Source organism: Pinus tabuliformis, chromosome 6 (genome assembly GCF_031772625.1).
Source record: "Pinus tabuliformis cultivar Carrire ecotype Pingquan chromosome 6, CPIR1, whole genome shotgun sequence".
NCBI classification, from domain to species: Eukaryota; Viridiplantae; Streptophyta; class Pinopsida; order Pinales; family Pinaceae; genus Pinus; species Pinus tabuliformis.
In genome coordinates, this window is record NC_142292.1 from 1,854,457,170 (window position 1) to 1,854,479,096 (window position 21,927).

Consider the following 21,927-nt stretch of genomic DNA (forward strand, 5'->3'; position numbering starts at 1 on the left):
AAGTAAAGTCTACTAGGGTGTACTAGGATGTGGATAAGCTACCTGGAACGATGATCGTTTTCCAATGGAGTCGCCAATTTGTTATGAAGAATTTGGTATCTAAGGATAAATACTAATTCCCTAGACAATAGCTATATCTAGAACAACAGTTTTAAAGCACTTTAACCTTTTTCGATAAGCAATAGATAATACAAAGAGAATGAGAGGACCTACTTGTACTTTCACTTTCCTCTTGTCTCCTTTGTATCGATCCTGTCAATCCTTCCTATACTTAACACGCTTGAGAAGTACCTGTAAACATCAACAGAAGACAAAGAACAAATCAAAGAAAAAGATCTATTGATTACAAGTAAATGGAATCACATACATTCACACATATAAGCATCACATATCAAGATAAGGATATGGAAAAAGGTGCAAATACTTTATTGAATAGAAGGAATAATTAAAACCATGAAGCCTGATTTGAAGTCACTCCTCCAACTTTGGTTCCATCCACATCACATCATAAGCATGACAATCCGGCAGCATAACGACACTTACAATAGTCTCAATTCTCAAACTAACATTATCTCCTTACAATCATCAAAGTCCAGCCCTTGATCACTTATATGAGTGCTCAATTTATAGGAACATGGAGGAGGTTATGTCATAAATGAGGGAATTGAATGACCTTCCATACTTAGAATTAGTTCCATGGAGGAAGGGATGAGAGGATATGATGCATCTTAACTCATTCCTCATCCATTTTGGAGCTCATAGGAGTTGATAAGTGTGGGAATATTCTATATGGTTCCAGAAGATAAGAATATTCCCTGAACCCTATGTGAATTTCACTCAATCTCGCCCAGCGCAGGTCAAAGTGGGCCTAAGTTCTCTACAAAGTGCCCTTACATGGGCCTAAGTGCTCTGCAGAGCACCCTTGCATGGGCCTACCTGCGCTGGTCCCTCTAGGAGTCATTTCAAGATGTCTTCAAGCCATGAAACTGTCTAGGAAGGAGGCATTCAAAAGGTTGACTTGTTTAGGGCATGTAGTAACTGAAATTATGGTTTGATGAGCCCTAAAACATTGATATGGATAATGGGAGTGATGTGCCCAAATGGATCTGTAACAACTGCCCCCTAAAGCATGAAGTCGAAAATGTAATATCGAGTGAAATGCTTTATGATGTGATGAGGAGGTTCCAAAGTGGTTGGTGACCTGCATCGATTACAATATATAATATCATGATATTTTGATTTTTTTCTCATGAATTTCTGAGGGAAGGCATACCCATGCTTAGCATATAAACTTTCATTACAAGTACATAGATAGTTGTCTACAGATATAGACCCATGATTGGAATGACCATCAATGTAAAGCCATTGTACAGATGATTTGGTACATTTCCTGAAATCGCAGACCAGATGGATGAAACTAGATCTAGGGTCTTCTATCTCATTCAATCATTCGCTCAAGTACGAGTATAACCATGTGAATATGTTATCTGAAGTCGAACATGGGAAGGCATCGTCTGATTACCAACCAATGATGTAAGATGTTAACATACGTGAGAGAAATCACCGATAATGATGATGAACCTCAAGGTACTGCAATACATTTTGCATGGTGTGAATGGATGTTTTGATGTCAAACACCATACAAATTCTTTCGATTGAACGCTAGTGATGTCAACCTATCACTGGAAGCGAGAAAAATTCCATTGATTTATGCAAGTCTCAAGGTACTGTAAGGGTGTTTCTAATTCAACCTCTTGGATAATGAGCTGATGTTGACAGGAAGCAACTCATTGCAGGAGGGCCTTGATGTATCCCACATCAACAACATGAAAGGAGTGTAATGATTTTGGAGACGGAATTTGATTGACGATACAAGGTTCAGGAATGGTGGTCATGAAAATGAAGGTTTATGGTATTGGAAAGGATGAATTTTGACTGAATGACTTCTCTTGAACATGTCGGCGACACTAAAATGAATTGGTAGCGTTGAACCAAAACAAAGTGATGGATGGTATGATAGACCAATGGTATGATAACCATCAAGCTGGTAACCCAACCCAAATAGTCAGGATGATGAAGTGAAAGTGTCATGTTCAAGAGTGACCTGCTACCAAAAGTGGTTTACCCCTTTTTTCATTTTCCCTAGTCATTGATGACCAGTACCTATTTATTTTTATCAAGATTGAGGAGGATAACATATGCTTGTTTAATAATTCCACCCTTCGGGTGAATTCATCACTATGTGATGTTTTAACGAGTCTAGCGAAGGTGAAACTCGACCTTGTCATGATCGACAAGTTTGTTGCTATTTGATGTTTTAACGAGTTTAACGACCAAGATAACTCGGTCCTTTTCATGTTTAGAGAGTTTGAAAAGGGACGAAAAGAAAACTCCACAAGTTCTTTGTCGTAAATTTGTCTCTTAAGTCCAAAAAAGTGTAAAACAATACAAGAGAGAACCTATTGACCATGTTCAGTCATCGTATTCCTTTTTCATAAATAATCTATCTCAGCCTGAAAAATCGTTAAACTTATACTGAGTAGGTGTCATTTCCAATCTGTTAACAATATGAAAAGGACAAGCGTTCAACAATATTTTCATATTTCGAGAGTCTGGAAAGAGCTTAAAGAGGTCTCTGCTTCGAGGAACGAGTGGTGTCTAGGATAGAAATTGGTTCCGGTGATGTTGGAACTTCTCAAAACATGTTGATTTATGTGAAGAGGTTGGCTAATAAGACCACTCATTGCAACTATTCCTCAAAAGGGGTAAAACAACCAAGTGAAAGCGTGACTGGCCAAACAGACAGTGATGATGGAAGGAGAAAAACCAAGGCTCATTTGGCGGAAGAGGCTGATAGAATGGTAATCACGAGGGTTAAAATTGAAATGGGTTCATTTTTAGAAAAGCTTGAACCATATGGAAGTATGCTTGGATTCAGTTTCATGTTTACACAAGCTTGAAATTAAAAACTATGCTTGGATTCAGTTTCATTTTTACACAAGATTGAATCATGAAAAACTATGCTTGAGATTCGTTTACATGCCCCGAGCATGATGACTCGATTCTAGGTGTACTCCTTTGTGTCGAAGAATTTGGTATCTACAGATAAATACTAATTCCCTAGACAATAACTATATCTAGAACAATAGTTTTAAAGCAATTTAACCTTTTTCTATAAGAAATAGATAAGACAAAGAGAATGAGAGGACCTAATTGTACTTTCGCTTTCCTCGTGTCTCCTTTGTATTGATCCTGTCACTCCTTCCCATACTTAACACGCTTGAGAAGTACCTGTAAACATCAACAGAAGACAAAGAACAAATCAAAGAAAAAGATCTATTGATTACAAGTAAATGGAATTAGATACATTCACACATATAAGCATCACATATCAAGATAAGGATATGGAAAAAGGTGCAAATAATTTATTGAATAGAAGGAATAATTACAACCATGAAGCCTGATTCAAAGTCACTCCTCTAGCTTTGGTCCCATCCACATCACATCATAAGCATGACAATCCGACAACATAATGACACTTACAATAGTCTCAATTCTCACACTAACATTATCTCCTTTCGATCATCAAATTCTATCCCTTGATCACTGAGATGAGTGCTCAATTTATAGGAAGATGGAGGAGGTTGTGTCATAAATGGGGGTATTGAATGGCCTTCCATACTTAGAATTAGTTCCATGGAGGAAGGGATGAGAGAATAGGATGCATCTTAACTCATTCCTCATCCATTTTCGAGCTCATAGGAGTTGATAAGTGTGGGAATCTTCTATATGGCTCCAGAAGATAAGAATATTCGTAGAACCCTATGTGAATCAATCTCACTCAGCACAGGTCAAAGTGGGCCTAAGTGCTCTACAGAGCACCCTTACATGGGCCTACATGCGCTGGTCCCTCTAGGAGTCATTTTAGGATGTCTTCAAGCCATGAAACTGTCTAGGAAGGAGGCATTCAAAAGGTTGACTTGTTTAGGGAATGTAGCGACTTAAATTAGCCTTTGATGAGCCCTAAAACACTGATATGGATAATGGGAGTGATGTTCCCAAATGGATCTATAACAACTGCCCCCTAAAGCATGAAGTCGAAAATGTAATGTCGAGTGAAATGCTTTACGATGTGATGAGGAGGTTCCGAAGTGGTTGGTGACCTGCATTGATTACAACACATAATATCATGATATTTTGATTTTTTCTCATGAATTTCTAAGGGAAGGAATACCCATGCTGATCATATAAACTTTCATTACAAGTACATAGATAGTCATCTACAGATATAGACACATGATTGGAATGACCATCAATGTAAACCCATTGTATGGATGATATGGTACATTTCCTGAAATCGAAGCCCGGATGGATGAAACTAGATCCAAGATCTTCTATCTCATTCAATCGTTCGCTCAAGTATGAGTCTAACCATGTGAATATGTGATTTGAAGTTGAACATGGGAAGACACTGTCTGATTACCAGCCAATGACGTAAGTTGTTAATAGATGTGAGATAAATCACCGATAATGATGATGATCCTCAAGGTACTGCAGTACATTCTACATGGTGTGAATGGATGTATTGATGTCGAACACCATACAAAGTATTTCGGTCGAAGGCCAGTGATTTCAACCTATCGTCGAAAGCGAGAAATTTTCCATTGATGTATGCAAGTCTCAAGGTACTAGAAGGGTGTTTCTAAGTCAATTTATTGGATAATGAGATGATGTTGATAAGAAGTGACTCATTATAGGAGGGCCTTGATGTATCCCACATCAACGACATGAAAAGAATGTAATGATTTTGGAGACAGAATTTGACTGATGACACAAGGTTTAGGAATGGTGGTCATGAAAATGAAGGTTTATGGTATTGCAAAGGATGAATTTTGACTGAATGACTTCTCTTGAACATGTCAGTGACACTAAAATGAATTGGTAGCATTGACCCAAAACAAATTGATGGATGGTATGATAGACCAAAAGTATGATAACCATCAAGCTGATAACCCAACCCAAATAGTCGCGGTGATGAAGTGAAAGTATCATGTTCAAGAGCGACCTGCTACCAAAAGTGGTTTACCCCTTTTTTCATTTTCCCCAGTCATTGCTGACTAGTACCTATTTATTTTTATCAAGCTTTAGGAGGATAACATATGCTTGTTTTATAATTCCACCCTTTGGGTGAATCCATCGCTATGTGATGTTTTAACGAGTCTAGAGAAGGTGAAACTCGGCCTTGTCATGATTGCCAAGTTTGTCGCTATTTGATGTTTTAACAAGTTTAATGACAAAGATAACTCGGTCCTTTTTATGTTTATAGAGTTTGAAAAGGGACAAAAAGAAAACTCCGCAAGTTCTTTTTCGTAAATTTGTCTCTCAAGTCCAAAAAGGCGTAAAACAATACAAGAGAGAACCTATTGACCATGTTTGGTCAACGTATTCCTTTTTCGTAAATAATCTATCTCAACCTGAAAAAGAGTTAAACTTACACTAAGTAGATGTCATTTCCAATCCGTTAACGAGCTGAAAAGGACAAGCGCTTGGAAATCTTTTCATATTTCGAGAGTCTGAAAAGAGCTTAAAGAGGACTCTGCTTTGAGGAATGAGTGGTGTCTAGGATAGAAACTGGTTCAGGTGATGTTGGAACTTCTCAAACATGTTGATTTTTGTGAAGAGGTTGGCTAGTAAGACCACACATTGCAACTATTCCTCAAAAAGGGTAAAACAACCAAGTGAAAGCATATGATTGGCCAAGCAGCTAGTGACAATGGAAGGAGAAAAGCCAAGGCTCATCTGGGGGAAGATGCTGATATAATGGCAATCACGAGGGTTAAAATGGAAATGGCTTAATTTTTAGACAAGCTTGAACCATAGGGAACTATGCTTGGATTCAATTTCATGTTTACACAAGCTTGAAATGAAAAACTATGCTTGGATTCAGTTTCATTTTTACACAACATTGAATCATGAAAGACTATGCTTGAGATTGGTTTACATGCCCCCAACATGATGACTCGATTCTAGGTGTACTCGTTTGTATTGAAGAATTTGTTATGAAGAATTTGGTATCTACGGATAAATGCCAATTCCTTAGACAATAGATATATCTAGAACAACAGTTTTAAAGCACTTTAACCTTTTTCTATAAGCAATAGATAAGACAAAGAGAATGAGAGGACCTACTTTTACTTTCGCTTTCCTCTTTTCTCCTTTGTATCGATCCTGTCACTCCTTCCTGTACTTAACATGCTTGAGAAGTACCTGTAAACATCAACAGAAGAAAAAGAACTTATCAAAGCAAAAGATCTATTGATTACAAGCAAATGGAATCAGATACATTCACACATATAAGCATCGCATATCAAGATAAGCATATGGAAAAAGGTGCAAATAATTTATTGAATAGAAGGAATAATTACAACCATGAAGCCTGATTTGAGGTCACTCCTCCAGCTTTGGTTCCATCCACATCACATTATAAGCATGACAATATGGCAACATAATGACACTTACAATAGTCTCAATTCTCAAACTGACATTATCTCCTTACAATAATCAAAGTCCAACCCTTGATCACTTAGATGAGTGCTCAATTTATAGGAAGATGGAGTTGATAAGTGTGGGAATCTTCTAGATGGCTCCAAAAGATAGGAATATTCCCAAAACCCTATGTGAATTTCACTCAATCTCAGCCTGCGCAAGTCAAAGTGGGCCTAATTTCTATGCAGAGCACCCTTGCATGGGCCTACCTGCATTGGTCCCTCTAGGAGACATTTCAAGATGTCTTCAAGCCATGAAACTATCTGGGAAGGAGGCATTCAAAAGGTTTACTTGTTTAGGGCTTGTAGCAACTGAAATTAGGGTTTGATGAGCCTTAAAACACTAATCTAGATGATGGGAGTGATGTGCCCAAATGGATCTGTAACAGGTCATATCGAAGAATATGGTCGAAAGTGATGACCAACTTTGCAGTGATGAAGGATACTTCTCACCCTGTGTCTGACAAGGGGGGAATCGTTGATGGTTAACTACAGGTTCGAGTTCGAGATGTCAAGCGAGCCTAAGTCAGAGTTGAGTTGATTTAGCACTTCCATGTTTGAAATTGTTTAAGGAACGGTTGTGATAGTTTCAGAATTTGTGGTTACTTTAACACCACATTTTTGGTTGTTCTGAGAACCACTACGAAGTTTCTAGATTTGGTGTTGGTTGAGACCTTGAGTTTTCCCATCTTGGTTTGTGGCCATCCTTAAAAACCATTTTCTGAGTGACATTCAACTCTTGGCTAAGATGCATTTTTTCATTTTGAGCTCTCATTCTTGGAATTTGGTACATCCCTTTGGATTAAGGGGGAAATGTTGGATAACCAATCCTCGAGATTAACCTTGGGTCAGTTTGGGTAGTTATTAGAGTCCAAGAAATCCGGGGAATTAATTCAAATGTTTCCTATATGTATTTATATATACATCATGTACATAATTCTTTGAGATTGATTAATATACATTTGATTTGGTTACCACTCTTGTGTGTTTTACATTGTACACATACATGTATACATATACATATATAAGTATTCATTTAATGCATGTAAAATAAAACCCATAGTGTGGAGAAGTTGAGTGTGCGAGATTTTGGAAACCTTAACTAGACTTTTGGAGAGCTTTCACTGTGCTGAAATCTCCACACAAGCATGGTGAAACCCTTGATAAATATATCTATGTTTATTGCCCGAGAAGAGATAAATTGGTTGTGTACTAGAATATAGGCTATCATGAGAATGGATATGTTTAGGAAGCATATTGGGATCTACGAAGAAATAGAAATCAGAAATCTGGTTTTGCAAAATAACATATCCAAGTCACTCATTTTGAGAAATTAGTATTGCCACAACTCACATGATGGTTTTGCGGCCCACCACACCAGTCATGATGGAAACAAAGATATCCAGTGCTCTCCATCCATAATAACATTGAAAATTAATGCGCTCACAGTGTGGTCGATTATTCAAAGGTTTGAAAAACCTGAAACATATAAGCCCTTCAGCAAGAAGTCCTCGGTCAAAGGGGATGATTATGGACAAGGGGAAGCACGTTATCAGTTTGAGAGTGTTGGGAAGAGATCACTACCTTCGTAATTATTAGTTTGTCACCACATTGAATGAATTTGTCAAAGATGAAAGGACCTGGACTATCGTTGTGGGATATTAAAGTCTCAGGCTACATCTGAAGGCAAACAGAATAAAGGGCGACTTCTCACTGGTTAATATTAATAAAATATCAATCAATAAAAAGAATATATGTAAGGAAAATTACTAGTAAGAATATCTGTAATAAGAATATTACGAAGTCTAAGAAAATGTACCTGAATTGCAATTACTTGATATCATAAATATTCCACATGTAAAACTATTCGACATGTCTTTATTGATTCAAGGGAAGACGTTTACAAAGGAGGAGTGTGGAGATAATGATTGTGCATAGATCCACACTCCTGCACAATGAAATTGCTCATTGTTCCATGGTGCGGAGCTCTGCATAACACATTATTTCTACACTTCCCTCCATACTATTAATTTTTTATTTTGGGCGGCCGAACAATTTTGACGGGAAAGGGTAGAACTCCGTACAAGATCGGCTCTACAATTCAATGATGGTTGAGCCGATCGATCTGCCATATAAGAAATCAAAGTGGTCAATTCCATCATCTTGATGAAGGGCTCAGAGAAAAAGAAGCCATACTACCGCTGTTAACAACTACTACAATATATTCATCCTCCTTGGAAGAATGAGAAATCTCACCTTAAAATATCTTTAATATCGAGCCCGATGAAGAAATTATGGAAGCTAGTACTGAGATAAACACCGATGTGCAGGCTCATCTTATTTCATAGTCTTTAGAAAGAAAAGGGAGGGACATCTTAGTAGTCAACTAAGAAAACCATGACTCAACCATAAGATTCAATATTTGTACTAAGCCAAGGCTTGGGTTAATGATGAGAAAGATTTGTGTCCTTACCATCGCCTCTAGTCACAAGTTGAACATAAGTAGTGTATTCATTACAAGACACTCAAAGTGTGAGGCACTAGCAATGCCTTCAAACTTGTAGGGTCATTGTGAAAAAATTGTTTCCTCTTCTATCATTGTAGAAGGTGGGTTAGCTAGGGTAGTTTTGTCAGCTCAAGTAGGGTATCTATAGGTTTAGGCTTCAGGTTAGGCATGCTAACATTAATTGTCTAGGTAGTTAATGTTGGGTTGGGTTATTTGTATGACTTAGGGGCGTGGTTCTATTCTCCAAAAGCATTGCCAGCTAAAAACAACTTTCTTGCAGCTCTAATAAAGAAAGATGATTCTTTCCTAAGAGTAGTTTGCGGAAAAGAATGGAGTCCACCAAAGGAGTAGTCTTGATTGATAGAGTGGATAGTTGGTTCATAAGGTGCACAAAATGCATTAGCCAACTAGGGATCGAATTTAGTGAAAGCACTATTGGGTTGTGGTTCCTTTGTGAATCTTGAACCTCAAACGAACTCATCAAAAAAGACTACTATCATATCAGTTTCATCACTCTACACTAAAACATGAATCAAAGAAGAATGATCAAAGAAGCAAGTACAATAAGCCCCACAATTAGGCATAGTCAGATCCAAAATGGGAAGTGGTTAATAAGTCTTGCCTTATGACCACTAAGAAAGATATATTTAGTGGAAGGATAGGTACATTAAGTGCATTGACCGTTATGAGAAAGGATGAAACAATAGAAAATTAATCCATTTCGTAAAGCCCTGTGCAGAGGAGAAGGTATGTGTGGGAGAACAAGCACCTTCCACATCTCCGCACATAATTTACAAACTAGAATAATTTTCTATTGTTTCATCGAGGTAAGAGATGGATCCAAGCACATTGTGTCACCTCCAAGAAATAGATATTATGATCCAATTGAATGTCTCGCTCGGAGATCATTAGATGTGGTTATGTGGAATATTAGGAAATTTATATTGCATTCAAGTGTTAAAATCAAATCAAAATTCCATCTCTGCACTCACCAATGGTTTTTAGAGAGCCTAACTATAGAAATATAAAAATTATTCCCTACTTCTAATTATAGTTATAGGGTTCTCGACTATATGTAGTCTGGTTGGCCCAACTATGACTAAACATGTGTCCAAATGGCATATAATATCGAACAAGCCTATATCCATATCATAAGTGGTTGATGACAACCATCATACATGGTAGATGAGAACCTCTACGGTGTTTGGGCTTATGCTCTGATTTCAACCCAATGAAGGTGGTAATCGAGCCAATGTACCACGACTGAAACCACCAAGTGGGGGGTTTTCATCTCTGGTTGACCATATTGGAATCTGGTTGTGATGTTATCTATGTTGATGTCTCATCGAACCTCCTCTTCTTGGTGTGACGAGCGCTTGCTATTAGTGAAAAATCAATCTTATACAAGATCAAACTTTCCAGAACCTATACATCATATGGGTTCATCATTGCTTTCCATATATATCCATCCTCAGAGTATTGCCTTCAATGATGGCTCAATGGTCCCAACCCAAAGATTTTGGTTGGTGATGTAGTTGGAGGCCCTGACAACAATTATCGTTTCTCTGATGAGCAAAATTACTATAGATATGTTGGTGGAATAATTGACATTAATGCTCCTATTAAATGCCCTTAATTGATTACAATTGTTTCTTCCAAGCGGTTGCAATGGAAATGCACTTGCCCAGGTAAATTTCTAGGAATGCCACTGCTAGGAGGAGGCATTATGTTTTTCCAATTATACATTGACAATACCGCTCTTAGCGCAACTCCCTAAAAAGAAAAACCTACAGCGAAATTTAGAGATTGATATCAATGTAATCTTGGATTGCGAGTAGAATAAAGAAAATAAATTCACTGTAGGTTTAAAGAAAAGAAACAAATTGGAAAGAAATCATAAATTTACCTATTAGAATGGCAAAGTTGTAATTTCCACGACCTGTAACAAGGACACAACACACAGTTATGATAAGTAACAAAAATTATTCACATATACATATAATAATATCTTGTATTAAATATTTTGAGTTCAATACACCCATTAATATTGGAAGCTTCAAATGAGAGCGACAAAGATAAGAAACATACTATTGCTTATAATACCCTAATTACTTGGGCTCACTGAGTAAATTCATTACATCTTATTTGTGCTTATAGTTTCAAATAGTTTTGCAAAAAGTTATTCTGAAACTTTTGTTGGAATCAATCATGGGTGCAGCTCTTTTTTCATACTTGGATGAAGGGCTCATGGAATTGATGACGTTGATTTCTTATATGGCGATCAGATTGTTGTTTCCATTATTGGCCATTGTTGTAAACATGTGACGATTGAGAAATTGAAAAACACCACATATGTTGGGTGTGAAGCCTGATTATCTCCTTTATTCAGAGGTATCACCACATTGGACCCCATTTCGCAATGTGGTAGCAACGCCACCCATTTAGGTGCATTTCCAGGGGGGTCTAGGGGGGGGGCGATGACCTTGTAAAATGTTGTAATTTCGTGGTCAATCTGGGTCGTTCATCAGGCAGAAATATGACAGTAGAAGTTATGTTTAATTTAGGGTTTTATCCCTAGAAGGAAACCCTCGCTATATATGATGGAATTGTATTGTGGCAACCCCTAGCTATATATGATGGAATTGTATTTTGAGTGAGAAAGAGAGAGGAGATTGTGCGAGAGCGAAGAGAGAATTACATCGGCTCTGTTGTAGGTTGTATCTCTTCATTTTGCTGGATAATATAAAAGGAAGCACTGGTTTCTTTTTCGTGGACGTAGCCCAAATTGGGTGAACCACGTATATCTATGTCTCTCTTGTTTTTATGTGTTTATATTTATGCAATATTTTATGTGTTCCATTGCTCTGTAATATATAATTTTGTAACAGTTGGTATCAAAGCTGAAGGTCTATTTGGCTGATAAACTCACAAGAGAGAAGGGTACCTGGTTCGAGTGGAAGCGATGGCGGAAGATGGTAGGTTTAGAGTTGAAAAAATTAACTTCCAAAACTACCAGCTGTGGAAGATGCAGATGGAATATTATTTGTATCAAAAAGACCTGTACCTACCATTGAGTGGAAAGACAAAGAAGCCGGCGAGTATGACAGACACAGAATGGGATATTATCAACAGAAAGGCACTTGGAACAATATGACTATGCCTAGCGGTGTCGGTATCCTTTAATATTTCAAAGGAAACGACAACAGAGGGGTTAATGGCAACATTTGCCAAACTATATGAAAAACCCTCAGCCTCAAATAAGGTATTCCTTACGAAGCGTTTATTTAATATGAAGATGTCAGAAGGTGGATATGTTGCTAATCATTTAAATGAATTTAATATAGTTACAAGTCATTTAAGTTTTGTAGGGGTAACTTTTGATGATGAAGTTAGGGATCTGTTATTTCTATGCTCATTTCCAGAAAGTTGGAATGGTTTATTTATGGCCATTAGTAACTCTCTGGATCTAGTACTTTAAATTTTGATGATGTTGTCTGTGTAATCCTTAGCGAGGAAATGTGACAGAAAAGCTCCGATGAGACATCAAATAATTCTTTGACTGTAGAGACTAGGGGAAGAAAAATGGAAAGAGGAAAGAGCCCAAGACATCGTAGTAAGTCAAGAAAAAGCAGATCCAAGTCCAGATCAAGGATAGTGTGTTGGAAATGCAGGAAGAAAGGACACCTGAAGAAAGACTACAAGTCTTGGAAGGGAAAAGAAGGAGACGCACAACAAGAAAACAATGATGAAGCGAATGTGACAGGTGATGTGTTGCAAGATGCTTTGATTCTTTCATTAGAAAATATTATTGATGCTTGGTTGGTAGATTCAGGGGCCTCATTCCATGACACACCTGATAGGAAACATTTTCATGATTATGTTCAAGGAGATTTGGACAGGTTCGATTGGGTAGTGATAAACCTTGTAAAATCATTGGAATGGGTACAATTTTCATAAAACGGCAAAATGGAAATCAATGGTTGTTGAAGGAGGTAAGGCATGTTGCAGATCTGAAGAAAAATCTAATTTCAACATGGCATTTGGGAGGTGAAGGTTGTGTAACCACTTTTACAGATACAACCTAGAAGGTCACTAAAGGAGCCCCGACAATAAAAATAGGAGAAAAGGTTTGTACATTGTATTTATGCAATGGTATTTCTAATTATATTAATTCTTTAACCTCTATAGGAGCAGATACGGCATTGTGGCATCATAGGCTTGGGCACATGAGTGAGAAGGGGATGCAGATTCTTCACTCAATAAATTTGTTGCTAGGTTTGAAGCATGTTGATTTGGAATTTTGTGAGAATTGTGTTTATGTAAAACAGAAGAGAGTCTTATTCCTCAGAGTTGGGAAAGGAAAGAAGAGCAAAAAATTAGAGCTTGTGCATACATATGTATGGGGATCTTCTCAGGTATCATCTCTCGGTGGCTCTCATTATTATTTTACTTTTATTGATGATGCAATGAGAAAAACATGGATTTATTGTATTCAAAATAAATTTGATGTTTGTTAAATGTAACACTCCTTCGGGATCGGAGTTCCGTTCGAGACTTCGCAGACCGGCCATGGCTTCCGTGTACGTGTCCAAACAATGGTTCAGGTCCGAGGAAAAGAAAGGGATTGATCGAGCTCGAGCGGTCTTAATGGATCTGGAGTCGGGAACTAGGGACAGCCTCCGGACGGGGTTTTATGGCCAGATCTTCACGCTTGATAATTTCATTTTTGGTCAGAATGGCGCCGGGAACAATTGGGCCAAGGGGCTTTTAACCGAGGGAGCTGAACTAATCGATTCCATTCTTGAAATCATCCGCAAAGAGACCGAGATCTGTGATCGCCTCCAAGCGATTACTGTCGCCGTCATTTTGCAATCGGAGGAGGGGAGCTTCCTAGGGCTAGATCAAAGCTCTCACGCAGTTGGGAGATTAGATCTCGGGCCTCAGGCAGTGCTAAGGCCTGGATCTGGCAAAAGATCTATCTTTTTGGCCGCGGATCCTTCTTTCCACGGATCAGACGCAGATGGTTTCCTAAAGGCATGGCCGCTCCACAGATCTGTCTACGAGATCAAGGCAGAGATAGACTGCTTCAGGCCATTGACGACCAGGAGCAAGTGCCCAGCGAAAATCAAGGGGGCAAGGGCAAATCAAGTCAATTTCTTATTACCTGCACCCTGGATTATGGAAGTCTGGCACTGAGGTAGGGTCTTTCTACGCAGATCTGATGCAGATCTGGATGGGCCGGATCTGGCAAGTAACGAAGCCACTTTAGTGGAAAAGAAAGATCTCCAAACTGGTTCCGGGTCGCAGATCACCAACTGTGCTGAGAAAATTCCCAAGAGTTTTCAAATCTTCATGAGAACGCCCACGGGGAATACAACATTGATCTGGGTTTATGCCACAGACAGTGTAATAGATTTGAAAAACAACATTGCCAATCAGATCGGCTACCCGGCTGGCAAGCAACACTTATTAACAGGGGGCAGATCACTACAAGATTTCAGATCCATAAAGGACTACAACATCAAACCAGGATCTACAATCATTCTCAATATGAGACTACGAGGAGGTGCAGCAACCAGCAAATCAACAGAAGGAGGAAGCGGATCCAAATTAAATCGCAACCCAGATCTACACCAGCAGCACAGAAGTGAAGGAACATCTTACAAGAATATTTTACAAGGGGGGAAGCTTCTCCAACAGCTCCAAAGTAGGTTGGATCAGAACCAAGTCCATACATAGTGGAGCAACTGCAGCACACTCCAGAACTAACAATCGATACAGCAGAAGCAGAGAAGGTATGTTGCAGCTATGAAAAGCTAGCCATCATATGTCGTTTTAACGGATTTTGGCCAAAGCCCTTGGATCTGTTTCATTGGATCCTCACAAAATGGTCTCTGGACTGTGAGATCCACCTCTGTTCCAAGGGGTTTTTTATAGTTAAATTTCAATCATCAGAAGTCAGAGATCTCATGATTCAGGAAGGACCTTGGTTCTAGGGATCTTCGGGTCTCTTTATAACTCCATGGTTCCTGGAATTTGATGCAAACACATTTGTTGTTTCTAAAATGCCTGTATGGGTACGTCTTCATAATCTCCCTATCCATTTCTAGGACCAAAAGGTACTCGCAAGCATAGGCAACACCATAGGGAGATATATTAAAATGGATACACAAAGAATAGATGAAAGAATTTTTACTTTTGCACGCATATGCGTGGAAGTAGACCTCAGTAAAGGATTACCAGGAAGCATAAAACTGAAACACAAAGACCGCAGTTGGATGCAGTCATTAGATTATGAAAATACAGCTTTCATGTGCAGAATATGTAGGCAAACTAGACATCTCCAAAATACATGTCCAGAATACAAAAAGAACAGCCGCAGAAGGAAGAAAACTGGCAATCAACAAAAGGGATGGAAAATTATCCATTCAGATTCGGATGAGGAGGAAGAATATGAAGAGGAAGAACCCGTTCCAAATGAAAACAACCAAATAGAAACTCAGAAGACTTCTACACAAGAGCCTATGGAATCACAATCCAGAAAGAATTCAACTTCAATGGAAATAAGTGGAACCAAAAGGCAGCATTCATCAGACACCTCTGATTCAGACAAGGAAAACCCCTGACCCGACGATGAAAATCCACTTCAACTTGTTCCCATAATTCCATCCCAAGGAGAATGGTGAAAGGTCGAGAAGAAAAAGGGGAGGAAGTCATGATCCCCCCAAATGTCAGCTCCTTTTTTCTCGCCGTGGTCCTTTTCACTTGAAGTTTTGTCTTTATTTTTGTTTTTATTTTTTGTGTGCCCTCCACCTTTGACAGGCACTGGGCCGAAATTTCCTCATATGAGGAGGCCATGCATCTGCTTAGTGGTTTTCTAAATGTTTGGCTGGACTGAATGTTCTCATCCAATGAGCTCTATGATTAGCAAGTTATAGAGCAAATCGAATGCTTCGGCATATACTATGTAACTTTTTATCCTGGTAATAAAAAGTTTGATTTTTTCTTTGGAAAAAAAATAAAAATAAATAAATCTAATGTATTTGATACTTTCAAGAAATGGAAAGCTTTGGTTGAAAATAAGACAGCGAAAAGGTTGAAGTGTCTCAGATCAGACAATGGAGGTGAATATTGAAGCAAATAGTTTGATAGATGTTGTTCAGAGAATAAAATTCGCAGAGAGAAGACAGTTCCAAGAACACCAAAAGAAAATGGTGTGTCAGAAAGGATGAACAGGACAATCATGGAGCGTGGATGAACATGACAGTTCCTTTGCAAGGTGCATGGGATTGCATGTAGGATTGTCTTTACAATTTTGGGCAGATGTTGTAGATATTTTTATTTATCTAATAAACAGAGGGTCTTCAAGTTCCTTGGATGGTGGTATTCCAGAGGACGCATGGACAAGTAAAAAGGTAAACTACTCATTTTTAAAGATGTTTGGTTGTGAAGCCTTTGTCCACATTAATAAATAAAATAGAACAAAGCTTGAGGCAAAATCAAAGAAATGTACCTTTATTGGATATGTTGTTAATGATTTTGGTTATTGCTTTTATGATTATGAAAAACACAAAATCATTAGGAGCAGAGATGTCATATTCAATGAAAAGGTTTTGTATAAATATCAGATGTAGGAAAAGAAACATGAGAAAAGAAAACAGAGAATACAAAGTGCTTGATGAGATCACAGAAAAACTGAAGATGCCTCAAAATCATAATGATCAACAGTCAGAACAACAACAACAATAAGAACCTCAAACACCTGAAAGTGGTGTTAGAAGATATACCAAGATAAGTAGACCCCTTGAACAATATTCTGCTTCATTATATTATGTATTGTTGATTGATCTGGTGAACCAGAATGTTATGAAGAAGTAGTGTAGGTAGGAACTAGGAAGAAATGGGAGCAAGCCATGAAAGAAGAGATGGACTCCTTAGTACATAACTAGACTTGGGACTTAGTCAGGTTGCCTGCAGGTAAAACAACATTGCAAAATAATTGGGTTTACAGGTTGAAGGAAGAATATGGAGGTCGAAAAAGGTATAAATCTAGACTTGTGGTGAAGGGGTTTGCACAGAAAAGGGTATAGACTTTGATGAAATATTTTCTCCTGTTGTGAAAATGACTTCAATCATAACTATTTTAAGTCTTATAGTGGCTGAAGATTTGCATCTTGAGCAGTTAGATGTAAAGACAACCTTCCTCCATGGGGATTTGGAGGAAGAAATATATATGCAGCAACTGCAAGGACATGAGGTAAAAGGGAAGGAGAAACTAGTTTGCAAGTTGAATAAGATCTTGTATGGCTTAAAACAGGCTCCAAGGCAATGGTATCTAAAATTTGACAAGTTTATGTCTGAACAAGGTTATACTAGATGGCACTCTGATCATTGTGTTTATCTCAAAAGGAAAAATGATGGTAGCTATATTATATTGTTATTGTATGTAGATGACATGCTTGTTATAGGTTCTAACATGCAGGAAATGAATGTGCTCAAAAGAAAATTGGCAAACTCATTTGCAATGAAGGATTTGTTGGGTTGTGTTATATTCTTTCCACGACTAGCCACCCTTGTTAACTGGGGGTTAGAGGAGGGAAAAAGCCCCCCTTTGTTGTGCCGATTGCGGAGCGGGGGGTCACAAGGGGTTTAAGGGGGGCGCTTAGCCCCCCTCTATGGGGTGCGGGGCAGCACCCCGGGGAAATTTTTTTGGTACCCTATATTAGGTGGGCGAACTCACCTATGTTTTTGTGCATGGTTTTGGGCGCGATGTCAGTCCATGGTATTGGATGCTTCAACATGTATATATATGTATTGTAACATTGAAAGGAACATAATGAAAAATCAATCTGGTAGTCCCAGTTTTGGGATCCAGGGGAAAATCTCCGTGTTTATTTGTTTTATGTGTTATGCTCTCGCCTTTGTTTATTTTCTGTTTTCAGAATTCGTATGTAGGTAATTTTTGTACGGGGTTAAAACCTACAGGGTTTGGGTGCTGCAAAACAAATCATTGGTATGAGAATAACTAAAGACAGGAAGAATAAAAAATTAACATTGTCGTAGAGTGAGTACATACAATTCGTGTTGAAAAGATTTAATATGCAGAATGCAAAACTAGTTAGCATACCTTTGGCTAGCCATTTCAAACTAAGTAAGGAGGTTTGCCCCAAGACTCAGGAAGAAATGGATTATATGTTTAAAGTTCCATATGCATCACCAATTGGAAGCTTAATGTATGCAATGGTCTACACAAGGCTTGATATTGCACATGCAGTGGGAGTTGTAAGCAGGTACAAACGATCTAGGAAAATAACATTGGATGGTGGTGAAGTGGATTCTTAGGTATTTGAGAGGTACCACAAATCAAGCATTATGATTTTGTAGTTCAAACATTGCTCTACAGGGATATGTTGATGCAGATATGGCGGATGATAGAGATAAGAGGAGCACCACAAGGTATGTGTTTACTGTAGGTGGAACAACTGTCAATTGGGTTTAAAAACTGCAAAGTTTTGTTGTACTCTCAATGATGGAAGCAGAGTATGTTGCTGCTATAGAGGTTAGTAAAGAAATGATTTGGTTACAAAGGTTTTTGGATGAATTGGGTAAGAAGCAGGAGTTGGGTAGGTTATACAATGACAACTAGAGTGTCATACATCTTGCAAAGAACTCTGCATTTCATTCCAAGGCTAAACATATACAACTCAAGTACCATTTCATACAGTCAGTGTTGGAAGATGGACAATTGAAGCTGGAAAAGATACACACTAGCCAAAATCCTGCAGATATGTTAACAAAAGTTGTAACCAAGGTGAAACTGAGATTTTGCTCGGTTTCAATTTGTCTTCAAGTATGATGATGAATATGAGAAACAACCAGGTCCAAAGTGGAGTCATTATCCAGCAAATGAAGCATCGGTGGAGTTTCTATAATCGGTCTCCAAGTGGGAGATTGTTGGTATGGAGCTTGATTATCTTCTTTATTCAGAGGTATCGCCGCATTGGACCCCATTTCGTAATGTGGTGGCAACAACGCCCATTTATGTGTGCTGCCAAGGGGGTCCAGGGGGGGCGACGACCTTGTAAAATTGCTTTGTAAAATGTTGTAATTTCGTAGTCAATCTAGGTCATTCATCAGGTAGAAATCTGACAGTAGAAGTTATGTTTAATTTAGGGTTTTTTGCCCTAGAAGGCAACCCCTTGCTATATATGAGGGAATTGTATTGCGCCTATGTAGATGTGTATTTTGAGTGAGAAAGAGAGAGGAGATTGTGTGAGAGTGAAGAGAGAATTACATCGGATCTGTTGTAGTTTGTATCTCTTCATTTTGTTGGATAATATAAAAGGAAGGACTAGTTGTTTCTCCGTGGACGTGGCCCAAATTGGGTGAACCACGTATATTTGTGTCTCTCTTGTTTTTATGTGTTTTCTGTGTTTATATTTCTGCAATATTTTATGTGTTCCATTGCTCTGTAATATACAATTTTCTAACAAAATATGCAATTTTCCATTTCAGGGATCAGACTGTTATTCCCATTATTGGCAATTTTCCATTGTTCTGAACTTGTGACTTGTAAAAAAATAAAAAACCCTAAATCCATACTTTACCTAGGGACATTGAAATACTTACATCTTTGCATACAAAACCATATCAGTGATTGGTGTCTGCGACACAATGTTTGATGCTAATTGAAATGGTTTCAACTCACAACCCCTATGTCACCGACCAACCTATGTCCTATACTTGTTGTGGCTGAACTAATTAGACTCATTTCTCTTTTTAACATTTTCTCCGTCACTCATATATACATGGAATTAAATGTTGATGCAGATGGCATATTAAAAAGAGGGCATTACAATGGAGATAGGTTCCTAGTAGATTTTGATGGAACAAAGTGACACTTTCAATGCATACTACCATCGACCTTTAATGGACAGGTATATGGACGCCTAAATGCATTGCGTACAAATTTCATATTCATAGTTTTCCTTCATGAATAGCACGAGATTATATACTTGCTCCTATATACTACTTTTCATGGAATTACAACTCTGTCTTTGGACAACTTTAACATCTTATGAACAATAATGTAAATATAAGTTGCATTTCAAAATTGTCTAATTTTTTTTTTTTTTCACAAAGATAGTTATATATATAACATATGATATAGCAACTGTTTTTTTATAAAAGCTCAACTACATACAAGAAAATTCCAACTCTTTTAGACTATTCTGAATATATGCGTTGTCATGTCTCTACAACTATAATTTTGTATCATTATATATATCTATATATATATATATATATATATATATATATATATATATATATATATATATATACTCTTATTCTTTAAAATATAAATAAAAGAATACATCCTTTGATCATGAAAAACTGATGTTTATTTTATACCATAAAAAGTATTTAGGTTTTTACTTTATGTTCATAATGACATTACAATAAATATAAAAAATGATACTCTATAACGGACAAAGAATAAAGGGCATGCTTTACCATTGCATAATCCTTAGTAATAACGTTGTTGGCTTTATATCGAGTATTTATTATTAAAAATTAATATATTTAAATTTAAAATAATAAATTTAATTTCATAAATATTATATATAATAAAATTAATTAATTTTTAAATATTTATATATTTTTATTAAAAGAAAAAATTAAACTAATAATAATTTAAACTTTTCTTTTGGGAAAGGTAAGTAGAAAATAAGTGATGTTTATAAAGGTGTTGCTAAGGGATCATGAGACCAAAGGTGGAAAGAGTGAGGATAGTGGAGCAATGGAGATATTTTATTTTTATTTTAAAAGAGCATTACAATAAAGATGGAAGATATAATTATTAAAATAAGAATCTTGAGTTAGGTTAATAAAATAAAAGTGATACTTGCCTTATCTCGATAGCTTTGCGTAGATCAGAAAGAATATGATGAAAAAGGACGAATTAGTGAAATCAAAGTTTTATTAGAACTTTAAAAAAAATGATGTACACATGTATATAAAATTATTAAAAGTAAAAATGGAAAAAAGTGAATATAGAGTAATAAAAATTTAATGTATAATTTTAATAAATCTAATTTTAAGTATTTAATTTTATTAAAATATTAACATTATTTTTTATTAAATTAATATTGAACATAAAAATGTATAAGTTACGAAGATTTTATATATTATTATTGAATATAAAATTTATTATTTATGGAAATTTTATATAATCTTATTTTATTTCATAAATTATTTTTATTAGAATTATAATGAAATAGAATTAAAAAATTATTACTTTATATATATCTTAAGTTATTTCATCTATTCTAAGTTTGATATTTAAATTATTAAATTTTACATGTTGTCCAAATTCGATGTTGCAAAATTTTTGTAATGGTATTTTAATATTCATTATTTTTTAATTTAAAATTTTAGGTTTAAAAGGATTTTTCTACCATTTTAATATTTCAATTTTTCTAGAATTTTAATATTTTAATTTGTTTTTTATGTTAAATGGCAACTATTTTTTAGTAATAAGTTTTTTTTTTATAGAAGTGTTATATAAATATAATAATAAAATATCTAATTCTTAGTAGGATAATAAGTGTAAAATTATGAGAAAAGTAAGTTAATATTGATTTTTTAATGAATTTTTAATACTAAATAATATAAATAATAAAAAGATCTAATTAATAAGAAGAAAATGCACTACATCAAAAGAAAGTGAAAGAAACATTAAACTTTTGATGGAGTGAATTTTCTACCTTATAAATTCCTTAATATTATGGACAACATTCCAAGATTCCAAATGTTTTTGCAAAGGATGAAGTAAATTTTTGGGTTAAATGGCTTGTAAAAGGGAAAGTTAGGGAC